The 16201-nt window shown below is 52.7% G+C and overlaps 1 protein-coding gene across 1 annotated transcript in view; it reads left to right on the top strand.

Annotated features, from left to right (window-relative positions):
* LOC103295175 (60S ribosomal protein L27-like) overlaps positions 1 to 11227 on the top strand; it is a 170742-nt gene extending 159515 nt beyond the window's left edge. The window contains exon 2 of the mRNA XM_054729792.1: positions 11218 to 11227. The gene's annotated coding sequence lies outside the window, so the exon portion shown is untranslated. The remainder of the gene's footprint in view (positions 1 to 11217) is intronic.
* Positions 11228 to 16201: the final 4974 nt, after the last annotated feature.

Below are 16201 nucleotides of genomic sequence, written 5' to 3'. Positions count from 1 at the left end.
CATTGCTGCATCAAGACCCGGCCCACAAACATGTCTCCTGCACAGCAACTCTTCCTATATAGACAAAGAGGGTCCTCACGGCCAATTGGCCTGGAGGACAATTCCTCCCAGTGACACCAACAACAATCAAGACTTAACTGTACAAAGGAGGACCAAGATGGAGACATAGGGCGGCAGCCTGATCGTTGCCTACCACAACAATATTGAGACTACGACGGGAGAGCAGAGCAGACACCAGCCAGAAAGACCGGGGGGCTGGCTGAGCAGATGCTCTACAACTAGAATAAAAGAGAGGGGTACGCAGGATGATGCTGATGCCGGTGACCCAAAGTCCACACTTTAAGAACTATGGCTCAGGCGACACAATGGTGGCCTGGAACGTGCTCGGCGCAGTTCCCCCGGCGGTCTCCGGCTGAGGGGACGGCTCCACTCGCTGCCGAGCACGGACAGACGAGCCCCTGGGAGACATGGGGTGGGAGACTCCGGGCTTGCTGACCTCCGAGTCCTTCAAGAATCTCAATGCCCCGAAGTGGCCAGGTGCGCACGCTCAGCGACTGGCCACCGTTGCAGACCCAAGGGCCGACGCAGCGACACCGGACCAGCCCACCGCCGGGCACCGGGCACACCGGAGCCTTGCCGAGCCCGCCGCCCAACGAGTTATGCGGCAGCCGCCCTGGAGCTCTGAGAAAATGACCGAAGGAATTGCTGAGAGGGAATTGACCAACAGGAATTGGGATCAAGAAGACGAAACCCCGCTGAGACCCGAGTCCAGGCGAGCCTGCGAGCCTCTGGGCTCAGATGTGGTCACATGCCTCTGGGTCTAGGTGAGGCCTCACGCCCCTGGGTTTGGGTGAGGCCACGCGCCCCTGGGTCCAGGTGAAGCTGGATTCCGGGTTCGGGTGAGGCCATGTGCCCCTGGGTCCGGGCGAATCTGAACCCTGGGTCCGGGTGAGGCCGTGGGCCCCTGGATCCGGGCAAGGCTGGGTCCCGAGTACGGGTGAGGCCGTGAGCCCCTGGATCCGGGTGAGACCACGCGACCAGGGGTCTGAGAGAGGTAACGCGCCCCTGGGTCCGGGTGGCTTCGTGCACCTAGGTCCAGGTGAGGCCACGTGCCCCTGGGTCTGAGAGAGGCCACGCACCCCTAGGTCCGGGCAAGACCATGTGTCCCTGGATCCGGGTGGGGCCTCGTGCACCTAGGCCCGGGTGGGGCCGCGTGCCCCTGGGTCTGGGGGAGGCCAGGCGTCCCTGGGTCCGGGTGAGACCGTGTGTCCCTGGATCCGGGTGAGGCCTCGTGCGCCTAGGCCCGGGTGAGGCCACGTGCCCCTGGGTCTGGGGGAGGCCAGGCGTCCCTGGGTCCGGGTGAGACCGTGTGTCCCTGGATCCGGGTGAGGCCTCGTGCGCCTAGGCCCGGGTGAGGCCACGTGCCCCTGGGTCTGGGGGAGGCCAGGCGTCCCTGGGTCCGGGTGAGACCGTGTGTCCCTGGATCCGGGTGAGACCTCCTGCACCTAGGCATGGGTGAGGTCACGTGCCCCGGGGTCTGAGAGGCCAAGCGTCCCTGGGTCCGGGTGAGACCATGTGTCCCTGGATCCGGGTGAGGCCGCGTGCACCTAGACCCGGGTGAGCCCAAGTGGCCCTGGGTCTGGGAGAGGCCAAGCGTCCATGGGTCCGGGTGCGACCATGTGTCCCTGGAGCCGGATGAGGCCTCGTGCACCTAGGCCCGGGTGAGGCCACGTGCCCCTGGGTCTGGGAGAGGCCAAGCGTCCCTGGGTCCGGGTGAGACCATGCGTCCCTGGATCCGGATGAGGCCTCGTGCACCTAGGCCCGGGTGAGCCCAAGTGGCCCTGGGTCTGGGAGAGGCCAAGCGTCCCTGGGTCCGGGTGAGACCATGTGTCCCAGGATCCGGGTGAGGCCTCGTGCACCTAGGCCCGGGTGAGCCCAAGTGGCCCTGGGTCTGGGAGAGGCCAAGCGTCCCTGGATCCGGGTGAGACCATGTGTCCCTGGATCCGGGTGAGGCCTCGTGCACCTAGGCCCGGGTGAGCCCAAGTGGCCCTGGGTCTGGGAGAGGCCAAGCGTCCCTGGATCCGGGTGAGACCATGTGTCCCTAGATCCGGGTGAGGCCTCGTGCACCTAGGCCCGGGTGAGCCCAAGTGGCCCTGGGTCTGGGAGAGGCCAAGCGTCCCTCGGTCCGGGTGAGACCATGTGTCCCTGGATCCGGGTGAGGCCTCGTGCACCTAGGCCCGGGTGAGCCCAAGTGGCCCTGGGTCTGGGAGAGGCCAAGCATCCCTGGGTCCGGGTGAGACCATGTGTCCCTGGATCCGGGTGAGGCCTCGTGCACCTAGGCCCGGGTGAGGCCACGTGCCCCTGGGTCTGGGAGAGGCCAAGCGTCCCTGGGTCCGGGTGAGACCATGCGTCCCTGGATCTGGATGAGGCCTCGTGCACCTAGGCCCGGGTGAGCCCAAGTGGCCCTGGGTCTGGGAGAGGCCAAGCGTCCCTGGGTCCGGGTGAGACCATGTGTCCCTGGATCCGGGTGAGGCCGCGTGCACCTAGACCCGGGTGAGCCCAAGTGGCCCTGGGTCTGGGAGAGGCCAAGCGTCCCTGGGTCCGGGTGCGACCATGTGTCCCTGGAGCCGGATGAGGCCTCGTGCACCTAGGCCCGGGTGAGGCCACGTGCCCCTGGGTCTGGGAGAGGCCAAGCGTCCCTGGGTCCGGGTGAGACCATGCGTCCCTGGATCCGGATGAGGCCTCGTGCACCTAGGCCCGGGTGAGCCCAAGTGGCCCTGGGTCTGGGAGAGGCCAAGCGTCCCTGGGTCCGGGTGAGACCATGTGTCCCAGGACCCGGGTGAGGCCTCGTGCACCTAGGCCCGGGTGAGCCCAAGTGGCCCTGGGTCTGGGAGAGGCCAAGCGTCCCTGGATCCGGGTGAGACCATGTGTCCCTGGATCCGGGTGAGGCCTCGTGCACCTAGGCCCGGGTGAGCCCAAGTGGCCCTGGGTCTGGGAGAGGCCAAGCGTCCCTGGATCCGGGTGAGACCATGTGTCCCTAGATCCGGGTGAGGCCTCGTGCACCTAGGCCCGGGTGAGCCCAAGTGGCCCTGGGTCTGGGAGAGGCCAAGCGTCCCTCGGTCCGGGTGAGACCATGTGTCCCTGGATCCGGGTGAGGCCTCGTGCACCTAGGCCCGGGTGAGCCCAAGTGGCCCTGGGTCTGGGAGAGGCCAAGCGTCCCTGGGTCCGGGTGAGACCATGTGTCCCTGGATCCGGGTGAGGCCTCGTACACCTAGGCCCGGGTGAGCCCAAGTGGCCCTGGGTCTGGGAGAGGCCAAGCGTCCCTGGGTCCGGGTGTGACCATGTGTCCCTGGATCCAGATGAGGCCTCGTGCACCTAGGCCCGGGTGAGGCCACGTGCCCCTGGGTCTGGGAGAGGCTAAGCGTCCCTGGGTCCGGGTGAGACCATGCGTCCCTGGATCCGAATGAGGCCTCGTGCACCTAGGCCCGGGTGAGCCCAAGTGGCCCTGGGTCTGGGAGAGGCCAAGCGTCCCTGGGTCCGGGAGAGACCATGTGTCCCTGGAACCAGGTGAGGCCTTGTGCAACTAAGCCCGGGTGAGGCCACGTGCCCCGGGGTCTGGGAGAGGCCAAGCGTCCCTGGGTACGGGTGAAGCCAGATCCTGCGTCCGGGTGAGGCCGTGCGCCCCTGGATCCATCCGGGTGAGGCTGGGTCCCAGGCCCGGGTGAGACCACGCGCCCCTTGGGTATGGGTGAGGCCACGTGCCCCTTAGTCTGGGTGACGCCGTGCCCCTGGGTTCGGCCGAGACCAAACCAGAGGGAGTCGGACCTCCATTACCACCATTTGTCCACCATCCAGAGCTGAGGGGTCAGTGCTGACATGTACACATAAGGAACTACTGGACATTGAAATTGGGTCTCAAAAGAACTGTTGGTCCAGGGGGAAGCTCGCTACAGATTGATTCATTTGCCTGTCAGCATAACTATTATTGCTCGTCTCACATTCAGTTCTTATTAGTATATATCTAGTGACATATGATCTCGCTCATCTAGGGGAAATGATGAACAACATAGACTGAGGAACAAGAACAGAACCAGAAGCAAGGAGGCATCGATCGGACTATCGGGCCTCAGAGGGAGGATAGGGGAGGGGCGGGGGAGGGTGGGGGGAGGGGGAGAATTCAACCAAAGGACCTGTATGCATGCATATAAGCCTATCCAACGGTTAAGTTCAACAGGGGATTGGGGCATGCGTGGGGAGAGGGGTGGGATGGGAATGGGGGGATGAGGACAAATATGTGACACCTTAATCAATAAAGAAAAAAAAAAAAAAAGACTGAGAGAAACATCAAAAAAAAAAAAAAAAAAAAGAAAAAAAAAAAAAAAAAGACAGCAATGATAGTAATGTGTACTCTAGTCTCAAATGCTTCTGAAAACCTTCGTTGCCTTTTTTTTTTTTTTTTTGTCAAGGGTGTCGTTTTTAGAGCATTTTTCTTGCACTGTGGAGATGAGCCTTGCCACTTATGTGTCTTCCCTCTCTTAGGTCCTTCTCTTCTGTTTTGTTGTGTTCATGGACTTTGGAGTCAGAGCTCTAGGTTCAAATCACACCTCTGAGACTTAATAAGCGGTGTGACCACTGGCAAGTTACTTAACCTCTCTGAACTTCAGTTTCCTCCTCTGTAAAATGGGGACAATAAATAGTACCTGCCTCCTAGGGTTGGTGTAAGGATTCAATCCTATAATGAATGTAAAGCTCTTAGCCCAGGGGTTGGCATGTAATACTTGCTCAATAAATATTAACAGTAGACACATTTACTGAACTCCTTACAGATTTCAAAGTGCTTTCACATTCTTGTAATCCCCATGAAACCCAGTGAGATGCACTTGGGTTCAGAGTCAATATCAGAACCAGAGCAGATGAGAGTGAGGGAGGCTGTACTAATGTTGGGGCCCCTGAGGTCTGGAGGGGCCCTGGAGCCTGGCTGTGCTGTAAGTCCTGTGTGCAGACGTTTAGCAGATGTTAAGTTCTTCCCTGGGCTGAACCCAGGAGCTCTCCCACCCAGGGAAAAGGCCCTCATTGGATCAGGGAGAGATCTGTGCAGGAGCAGACTTTCAAGGGTGACCAGCTCTCCTGGTTCGCCTGGGACTGAGGCCTTTTAGTAATAAAACTGGGACAGGACCAAGCAAGTTGGGACAATTGATCACCCCTGATTTCCCAGGTGGCTACTGGAGAGCTAGAGGGAAAAAAAAAATCTTCAGTGGTGCTTGGCACTCTTCCTCTCTGTGGATGAGGGTGCTGCCTTCTTATGCCAGGTGTAGCTTAGAAAGTAGGAGCATGCTTGAAAAGAAGCTCCAAAGCTGTAGGATAAGAACTTCCAGGTTGGGATATAAGCCAGAGTATAAGAGGGCGGTGGTCATTCAGTATAGTAGCCCCCAGCCGCACGTGGCTATTTGGGCTGTGATAGGCCGTTCAAGTCACACTGGATTTCTAAGACTTAATACCAGGAAATAAAAAGGATGTAAACAAATCTCATTAATAACTTCTGCATTGATTACATGTTGAAATGATAATCTTTTGAATATATTGGGTTAAATAAAATGTTACTAAATTTCCAAAGAAGGCAGCCACCTAGCAAAACGTTCTTTGTCTGTACCTGCTCTCAGAAAGCCACAGATCGCCGCATGCACCACGGGGCATCAAAGACAAGGAAGAGAGCACGTAGAAAATCGGCTCCTGCAGAGACTGGGCTCAGCCATCGAGAGGCCCTAAGTGCTGCGTCGTAGGCCGTGGCTCCTCAGCGTTGGCCTGTGGCCCAGGCCGTGGCTCCTCAGAGTCGGCCTGTGGCCCAGGCCGTGGCTCCTCAGCGTCGGCCTGTGGCCCAGGCCGTGGCTCCTCAGAGTCGGCCTGTGGCCCAGCTGTACCGGCATCACCTGGGAGCCCGTGAGGAATGCAGACTGAGCCCCCGCAGCAGGCCCGCTGAACCACCCTTAGCTGAAAAAGCCCCCAGGTGAGTCGTATGCACAGTCAAATTTGAGACACCCTGGCCCAGGTTTTTCAACTTTGGCCGGTCGAGGGGCTGGCGCAGACTCAGGCCCTTTCCTACTTCCCCCGATCGAGGCCTCTGTGAGCTCCCTGAGGGCTCCAGGTGAGTCGGATGCACACCACAGTCCCAAGACCCTTGGCTTAAAAGATCAGCTCTTCGCAGCAGGGGAAGGCGGGCTCTCTTCAGCAGTGGGCAACCTGCCTGCAGCGTGGCAGGCGCCAAGGTGGCGCTCAGGCATACGTGTGTCTGCCGTTGCTCTGACTGCTTAGTCACCACGGAAGCCCGTCCCACCTGCAGTGGCAAAGGGTCGCTGTGCCCTGAGCCAGGCCTTGTAAATATCCTCTACCTGAAGTGCCAAGTCCGCGAGTCCATCCTTCGGCGAGGTGAGCTTGCACGCTGGGAAGGAGTTATTGGGAGGGGGAGGAGTTTGGAGGGAGAATGGCCTGGATTTGCGTCCACTCGGAGTTCTGGTCTGAGGGGCCTGAGAACCGAGTCCAAGATGACTCGTGGGCAGATGCTGTGGGGGTCGGGTGGGAGGTCACAGCTAACTAAAATGTTATATGCAGCATCATGCCAGGGATTGACACTGGCGGACCCAGGGTGATGGGGAAGGTGGCATAGGAGGATGGAAACAAGGTGTCAAGGTTGAAGTTATTTAATTTACAGTTTGCCTTTGGAGCTGTAGCAAACGCCTGAGCTGCCCTGGGCTTGCACTCCGGGCCCACCTCTGGTGTTGGCTGCGGCCCTGACAGTATTTCAGGAGCCCTCAGACCTGCTTGCCACTGGCAGTGTTTTACCGGTGTTGGCTTTCTGCCCGGGGCTTTCTCCAGCCCAGGAACTTCAGGGAGTAACTCCCCAAGGGACAGCCCTCACCAGTGAGAGGAGGGCCCGCGGGTAAACACTTTAGACTCTCACTCTCGTCTTTCAGGGGCGTTTCTGGAAGGTGCTCTACGTTTCTCGGCCGTGGGGGAAAATAGAGCTCCCATGGCCTCCAGCGACTTCAGTAGTGCACCCTTAAGTTAGTGTTTCCTTTCCCGTCTCCCTCTTCCCTCCTCCTCACCAGGTTTGCTTGGGTTATCTTCCCAATAAACTACCTGCCACCAAACCAGAGCGCAGGCTCTGATTCTCGGGGACCGAAATCAAGACAGGAGCACACCCTGGTCCCTTTACCTCTTTCTCCAACCCGAAGTGTTAGTGTCAACATAGTGTCATGGAACCTCCCGACCATTCCGTTGGGAAGAAGCACCCGGGGTTTCTGTGCTCGCTGATAAGCTTTCCAAGGCCTGTTGTGGTATCGTCTGTTGATGCCGTTCGTTCATGGTTTGACCTGTGCTGTAAAGACAGGCCAGTGTGCGACCAAACTGGGGCGAGGAGCTCAGTTACCTGCCATGTTGGTAGAAAATGCTGACTCATGGAAGCAACAACAATGAGAATTATCTCCCCACATCCCTCCTCCCTCCTCCTATTTTTCTTGAATGCTTTTTTTTCTTTACATAATTTTATTCAGTTGTCTTGTTGCTGTTTTTCTGTTGCTTCTTTGCTCCTCTAGAACCTTCCTATCAACCTCTCCCATGACTCCTTTGACTAATGGGACTCTCGGCATCTGAGGTCTGGTTTTAGAAGCCACGTGGCTGGTGTGGGAGGCGGAACCGCAGGTGCAGGGTCTATACTGAGTGCCCAGCTTTCCAACCTGTGGAGGCTGCCTCTTAGCATAAGTGCGTGCATCTGTGAAGAAATGCAACAATGGAATGGGACGTTCTGGGTCTCTCTGTTTTGATTTCCAAACACAGAGACCTAATATTTTTGAAACACCTGGTAAAATCCAAGTACTGCCGTAGGTGAGGCAGTTCACTTCTTTTCATTTACTCCTCAGCTACCATGAGAGGAAGGAGCATTTAATCCCATTTTATAGACAAGAAGAATGAGACTTGACCTTAGATGACTTGCTCAGGTCCATGAATCCTCTGATTGTGTTTGAGCTGAGGAGCATAGAGTGCTTGATAGGATAGTTCTTGAATGTGTCCCATGACTCCTGAGACCCACGGTGCATATTGTCCCAGTGGTGCAAATGTGGAAACTGAGGCAAGGGGCGGCACTGACTCTGACACATCCAAGATCAGAACTGGCAAGTCGAGCAGGCACATCACAAAGAACTGGAGTCGGAGCACACATTGCAGGTTTAGCTGCGTTCCTGCCTGGCTTTTGGATCTGAAAGCTCTGAGGTGAGTTGAAAGATGAAGGCTTCATCCAGCTTTAAAAAAAAAAAAAAAAAAGAAGAAGCCTATGTGTGTGTCTGGCTGATTGCAGCCAATTCTCTGTTCTCTGCACACTGTGGTTTTAAAAAATGCATGATGAACCACGCTTGCCCAGTGCTGATGTTTTATTCGGTTTCATGTGGTGCGTCTGATGCCTGTTCTGTCATTAGAGGCCGTTTCCAAAGGCGCCGTGTGAGAAGTGAGGTAACACTCAGGAAAAGGGCACTGCGTTGCTTTTTAAATCTGCTGTAAGCATCCTCATTTGTTCGGATTTGGTTCCCAATGATCTTGTCCCCTTTGATCTGCTTCCTGATCCTGGGTCAGAAGGGAGCTTCTTTACTTGTTTGGGGCTTTATCTCTCGGATTGGCCAGGGTTGGCAGGTGGAACCCAGGGCTGGTTCATTCTTTCTGGGACCTCCTAGGTCAGGCACTTGGGATTTCTTGTGGAAGCCGGTCTAGGAAAGAATCAGAGGAGAGGGCCGCCGGTAGGGTGGGCGGGTCCCAGCAGCTGAGCACGCCACGGCAGGCTACAGGAAAGCATTGTGTCTGGGACTAGTGCTTGACTGGAAAATGGGGACCACTGAATTCCAGTTACTTTGACTGGGTGACGTGTAGGGGTGTGGGTATGAGAGCAAGAGTTCTGCTTTTAATCACCATGCTGTTGTCTGTGTCTATGAGTTTTTTTTTTTTCCCCCTTTACCTTTTTCACCCAGCCTTCCAACTCCCCTCCCCTCTGACGGCTGTCAGTCTGTTTTCTGTATCTATGAGTCTGTTTCCATTTTGTTTGTTAGTTTATTTTGGTCATTAGATTCTCTATATAAGTGAAGTCATATGGTATTTATCTTTCTCTGTCTTACTTTACTTAACATAATACTCTCCAGGTCATCAATGCTGTTGCAAAGGTAAGATTTCCTTTTCCTTTTTTATGGCCGAGTAGTATTCCATTGTGTACATGTACCACAGCTTTTTTATCCACTCATCTACGGATGGGCGCTTGGGGCTGCTTCCAAGCCTTGGCAGTGTAAATAACACTGCAGTGGATATGGGGGTGCATATGTTCTTTCAAATCGGTGACATGGAGGACACAGAAGGGAAGGGGGATGGAGAGAGGAAGAGAGAGAGGGAAAAGGGGGTAAAGGTGAGAGACTGGTGGTGGAGGGAGAGGATGGGAGGGAAAGAGATGCTGGGGATCTGGAACCGAAAGCCAAAGTCTCTGCTTTCAAGGCGCTCAGTGTGCAGCAGGGAGGCTGACGGGTCACATGGAGCCAGTCAGTGCCACCTGAGGGGGGCCTGCACTGGGGGGCGCCCCGCACGGACTGGGTGAGGTGGGGAGTAGGGAGAGTCTTTGGAAGGAAAGCTGGGTCTTGAGGGGTGAGCAGGAGTTTGTCACATCATTCTCGTTCTCCAAGTACGGCACGGGGCACCCCGAGGTGTGAGTGCGGGACTCCTGGGGCGGGCCTGTGACTCCCAGAAGTGCGCACCGGCTCTAGCACAGGGTGTGTGATGGAGAAGCAGGGAGGCAACCGGATGGGGTTGGTGCGAGGGCAGGTCAAGCACTGTATCCCAGCACATTGGCCAGCGTTGGCTGCTGTGTGCGCTAAGCAAACCCCATGCTGTCCGGACGGCACGGCCTGAAGAAAGAGCTGTGGACACTGACAGGTCCTCCGCTCAGGCTTCCCCTTTCGCCAGTGACAGGCGACGCCACATCTCCAAAAGACCCCGAGCCAAGCCACTTCTCACAGCTACTGAAAAACACACGCACACTGCTCCCTGCCCTCAAGCCCCAAATCTAAGTGTCTGCTGTCATTGTCCGGGCAACGCCACCGTTTTCTAGCTTTTCTTTGACATTTTCTATTCTTTTTTTTTTTTAAGTTCAGGGAATGACTTGCAGTTCTTAAGGCGTGCAGCACAGAGTGCATGTCTAATTTATTCAACTCACCCAGAGACACTTAAGATAATTACAGTGGGAAATTCCGTTTTCTGAAAAAACCTCGATGCTGAGAGGGTATTTCGCCAGGCCCTCTGTGGGACTCTGTGCCGTGTGGAAGTAAAAGAGCACTTGACGTACCTGCTGGGGCGATTTTCGGGCTCAAAAGCCTGAACTTCATCAGTGTTTCCGGAGGTGTGAGACTGATGCTATGGCATGTTTTCCAAAATTCAGTTTGAAAACATACAACACATTCCGTTATATAAGGTAATTTCAAACTTACCATTTCTCTGCTACACTGCTGAGTTTCCAGTATATGAATGCCCACTACCATCTCGGAGATGGGTTGCAATTAGAATAATGAATTACTATAAAAATAACTTTTGCTTATTTTTCTATCTTTGTAACCTTTATGAAGGTCACATATATACAGGGGAAGGCACAGATCATCCACATACAGCCCAGTGAATGTGTCACTAATTGGTTCACCTGTGTCACCAGCCCCCCAGGTCGAGAAACGGAACATTGCCGGGAGCACTCCACAGGTGCCCTGGGTCCCCACCACCCCTGGTCCTCCTCCTAGGGCAGTGATGGCGAACTTATGACACGCGTGTCAGCACTGACACGCGTAGCCATTTCTGATGACACGTGGCCGCTGAGGCGGACGCATGCCGAGGATGAAACATTTGCTGCTCCTGAGGATGAAACATTTGCGAAATAATGTTTTTTCCTCAAAGTGACACACTAACCGAGTTATGCTCAGTTTTTTTGGCGAAGTTTGACACACCAAGCTCAAAAGGTTGCCCATCACCGTCCTAGGGTGACCCTGTTCTGACTGCTGGCACCACTGATGAGTTTAGCCTCACTCAGTAATATGCTTGTAAGACTTGTCCACGTTGAGTGTAGTTGTAGTTCGTTTATTTTCTTCACCGTACAGTATTTCAGTGGGTATACTATAATGTATTTATACAAACCACCGTGAATGGCCATTTGAGTTGTTTCTGCCTATTGTGAAGCGTGATGCTGTGAGCATTCTTGTTCACAGTAGGTGTGATTTATGTAAATTTAATCTCACCATCACTGTATGAGCGTTTTCCAGAGAAATAAACAGGTGTGTGTGTGTGTGTGTGTGTGTGTGTGTGTGTGTGTTTTGAGGAAGTGGCTCACCTGATTGTGGAGGCTGGCAAGTCCACAGTCTGTGGGGTAGTAGGAAGCCCTGGGGAGAGTTGCAGTTTGGTCTTCTGCCAGAATGTCTTCTTCCTCTGGGCAGGTCAGTCTTGTTCATTTGCCTAAGGCCTTCAACTGATTGGATGAGGCCCACCCACATTATGCAGGGCAATCTGCTTTCACTCAGAGTTCATTGATTTAAATGTCACTCTCACCCTAAAACACTTGTACAAACACAGGCAGAATAACATTTGACTAAATCCCTGGGCACCGTGGTCTGGCCAAGTTGACACATAAGATTAAGTGACAATCACTTACTGAACATCTGTTATGGGATCTCTCCTGTGCTGGTGCTGGGGTGGACAAAGGATGGTGAGGGGGCCCTGAAATACAGTGTATTATTAGAAAACTTGAGGTATAGTGAGGCCAACAGACCAAGAGATGATTGCCATGGAAAAAAGGGTGTTACAGTTCCCAGGAGGAGGGGTATGTCATGCCCCAGGATGGAGGAAGCCGCAGAGTCCATCAGGGGCAGAGGGAAAGGAAGGAACTGTGGGGAGAGCCTTTATTGTGGTTCTGAGATTCAGAGTGAGCAGGGTGAGGGTTGGCTAGTTGGAGTAATTTCAGTGAGCTCTGGGGCAGAGGAGCTGTCCCTAGTTTTCTGGTACCGGGCCCGGGGCTGATGAGGACAGGAGGCTGGTGGTATGGAGTGTGAGTGTCCTATGAAGGAGGTGGTTGGGGGAATGGGCTCCGGGTTGGTTGATTTGTACACCCTTCAATGAGTTGTTTATTATCCCTAGGAACTGGCTAGCCTTGAGAGGAGTCAGATATCAAAGCATCAGAGTACAGAACATAAAAGCCGTGGTTAGTACAGGGGGGCAGGTGGAGGAAGACAATGTAGTGTAGGGTGGGGGATAGAAAGCACTCTGGAATAGGACGCAGGGAACCTAAAGTGCTTCATTAACGAAGGATTCTGATCACATCTGGCTACAGCGATGCACACTTCAACGAAGAACCCGAGGCTCAGCAAAGTCAGCCAGGTCACTGGTAGTGAGGAGCGAGGCGAGGCTGGGATCCAGGTCTCTCTGACTTGTAATTCTTAACCTTTATGCTTTCTCCCTCCCTCCCGGGATTGTTCAAGTAATATTAATCTTGCCTTTCTAACCTCAAAGGGTTATTAGAAGATAATGACTTTCTATAAGTGAACCCACTTTGTAACCAGTGAAGAGCTAGACATATAGAAGGTAAAATTTTTATAAGGTTATAGTGCAGGAATGCTACCAGGAGCCAACCTTGAAATATATAAATTCAATTTATACAACCTTAGAACCGGGAGAGACGTTTGGAGATCATTTGGGCCCTGTCTCTGTTCTCAAACGGGTGAAATTCAAAATGACTTACCTTTCCCTGGAGGACTGCCAGACTCTCCCTGGGCGCCTGGTGTGTTGTCACTGTGATGAGAAAAAGATCAATGGATGTTTATTTCCCAGTGAGTTTGCTTAGTAAGTTACTTCTTCGTTATGCACCATGGTGCCTGGTGACCGGAGTATTATGCACACACCTTCCAGAGGTACCTAACTTACCCAAAAGATGTGGCTTGGTCTCACGAAATTCAGAGTTCTGTGCCATAGGAAGTGGAGGCAAGAGTCCCGTGCTAGAGGCAGGGCCCCCGAGCTCTAGTCCTGCCCCGCTGCAAACTAGCTGGGCGATCTTGGATGGGCGACTTGACTTGATCATGTTGAGCTTCACTTTTCCCACTTGTAAACCCAAAGCATTGGGCTGGGTGACGTCTCAAATCCCCGTTTCAGCAAGGACAGGCGGCATTCCGTCACTTAGGATGGTTAATGTCATTTTGATAGAGGGGCAAAGTACTATTAAGTAGCTGGGAAGCTGGTTGTCTTTGTGATGCCCAGAAATGCATAAAATAGAGAAAGATTTATTTACATGAACAGGCGAGTCCATCTTCTCCTCTGATGCTTGCTGTTGCTGACTCCACTTCCTTGGTTCGCCCCGGCGTGCTATAAATTAAGCCTAACTGCTTCTGCCTGGGAGTGAAGCTCCGTAAATCAGCGCTGGGGGACGGAGACTCTGCCAAGGGAGCTCTTCATGGGCTGCTCTAACCATTGGAGAGACAACATATTACCTGGCAGCAGCTTCTGACTATTAGTTTATGTCTTGGCAATTGTTTTCTTAATAATCCAAAGCTGTCATGGAAGCATAGCCCACGTGGCCTGGACTCTTGGCTGCCTTCTCTGCCTGGTAAGGGCTGATTCATCATGTCTTCCTCGTTCCCCACCGAATCTTCCTTTCTGTATGCCACACAGTGAAATGAACTGACCTATTTCCAGATAATTAGGTCATTTAACGATATCCCCTCATTTTTTTAAAAAAATGAGACCATTTTATCTAAAATTAAACTGTATATTAGTGCCTGTATGGTAATGTCATCCACATGGCTCTCCAATATGGGCTGGCCCAGCTTCGTGAATGGATGGTAATTCTCAGCACTGGTGCTTAATCAGACATGCCTGCCCCTACACTTGCAAATACTCTAATTTTTGTTGTAATTATCTAGCGAAAAAGAGCCATTTCAATGTCACCTTGAACATCCACATTGTAAAAAACAAAACAAAAACAAAAAATGACACTTCTGTGCCATCTGTGGCTGGTTTGCTGAGCTTGAGGAGTTACTGGAGTTCAAAGATTGGTCTCATTAAAACTAAAGTTGATGCTGATATTTCCATATACCCGTCACCCCCTCTGTCTCCCAATCCTACATATCATTGCTAAGCTGAAAAGAGACCTATGACTCAACTCCCATATGTCTCCAGAACCTTCCTAAGTTTACTCAGAAGCAGGAAAGAAAGGTAAAGCTATCTCCACTTTGTCTTTTCAACCCACAAAGACTCAGCAAGTAATCGCAGTGGCCTGTGGGTGCCAGCCCAATTAGGTCATTTTAATGGGAAGGAGACACCCCCACAATAATAAGGGTGACAGGCTTAATCGCGTCTCCCTGGGGAAAATGTCCAGGGTTCAGCAGTTGATTACAGAAATGGAGGCTTGTTGTTCAAAACAAAACGGAGTGCTGTTGATTATGCACACGCTGCTTCCAAGGCCTGGCGCCTCCTCAGGGTGCCTCGGCTCTGCTGAAGGCCACATTATGCCAAGAAATCTGGACTCCCAGGATTAGTTCTGAGGCATTTCATGAATAGCCACGACACTGGGGTTTTTAACCTACCAAGCATGCTGCCGGCTGAGAAGTGAGGTGGGCAGTACTAAATTGATGTATAGATGCCAGATGGGGATTTATTACCTTTCCAGCTACTTTCTGTATTTGTGATATGGAATTCAAGTTGTTGAGGTCGTTTTAAATAGAGGGATGCAATACGTTCTGCCTGAGAAAAACAAACCACCGCTGGTGAAAGAGACTTTATGAAGTTGTTGGCACAGGTTTGAGTTTGACAGTGGCCTAAATTGGATCAAGAGGGTGTTGCTGCCGAAACCGGTTTGGCTCAGTGGATGGAGCGTCGGCCTGCAGACTGAAAGGTCCCAGGTTCGATTCTGGTCAAGGGCATGTACCTTGGTTGCGGGCACATTCCCGGTAGGGGGGTGTGCAGGAGGCAGCGGGTCGATGTTTCTCTCTCATCGATGTTTCTAGCTCTCTATCCCTCTCCCTTCCTCTCTGTAAAAAAATCAATAAATCAATAAAATATATTAAAAAAAAAAAGGGTGTTGCTGACAATGGTCTATGCCTCACACATATACTCTTGGCACTAACTTATACACACAGAATACCTGTGACTACCCATGCACACCTGTGGCTCTCCGCCTGAGGGGTTTTGTTGTTGTTGAATGTCGTGTGTGTGTGTGTGTGTGTGTGTGTGTGTGTGTGTGTGAAGCTGCAAGTGCTGGAACAATGGCCCGGAGGCAGTTAATGGCAGATGAAGAGTTGGTGAGTAAGTGCTCCAGCTCGCCTCCATCTTGGTTGGGATAAGTCTGAGGCTTGCTCTCTCCTGTCTCTCAGATCTCTTCAGTGAACTTGATCTCCAGCTGCCTACAGCAGTAACTTGCTCCAGAGTGTACCTTTAATTGACTTCCTTCCTATTCCCATCTAATTTCTCCACTCCATTGTCATTGTTTCCCAAATGAATGAATTCATTTGTATCCCTGCCTCAGGCCTGCTTCTGGGGAAACACAACCTAATTTAAGGGGTGAAGTTTTCTCTAAGTAAGACGAAGTACTTGTTACTGGGACATAAAGTGACTCTTTCCATTCACCACGCTAATATCTCAGAGGACAATTACTCAACATGACACAGCATATTCCAGTTTGCCTCAAGGTGATAACTGAGGTCAGAGAGACTCTCTAATTCTTGGTCGAGTGGAAAGTGAAGTGATAATGGATTTAGTCAGGCTAATGCTAGGTTATGCTGCAATAACAAGTTAACCAAATCACAGTTTAAGGCTAATTAGGTAGAACTCCTTGGTGACTTTCTTATAAAAGTAACTCTAGAATTTGGTCTGTTTCTGTGTGGGGAGGCTGAGCCAACCGGCAGTGCTAGGAAAGGAAGGGAATGTAGTGTTCTGAGCAAGAGGTGAGATTTGAGGAGCAGGTGGGGATGAGCAAGCCCTGGGAGAAGCATAATCTAGGCCCAGTACAGGTGGCAAAACCACCTACAGGCAAGATCTGTGTTAAACATATGAGCCAAAAGTAAAAAGTCCTTAAATCACTTTCAAAATAAATGCTTACTTTGACTTCTAAATGTCAGACATTCACTCTCTTAGTTTGCCCCAACTCAGTAACTATTAGGAT

Source organism: Eptesicus fuscus, chromosome 18 (genome assembly GCF_027574615.1).
Source record: "Eptesicus fuscus isolate TK198812 chromosome 18, DD_ASM_mEF_20220401, whole genome shotgun sequence".
Lineage (NCBI taxonomy): Eukaryota > Metazoa > Chordata > Mammalia > Chiroptera > Vespertilionidae > Eptesicus > Eptesicus fuscus.
Note: the sequence above shows the minus strand (reverse complement) of the source record. Positions and strands in the feature narration are given on the sequence as shown.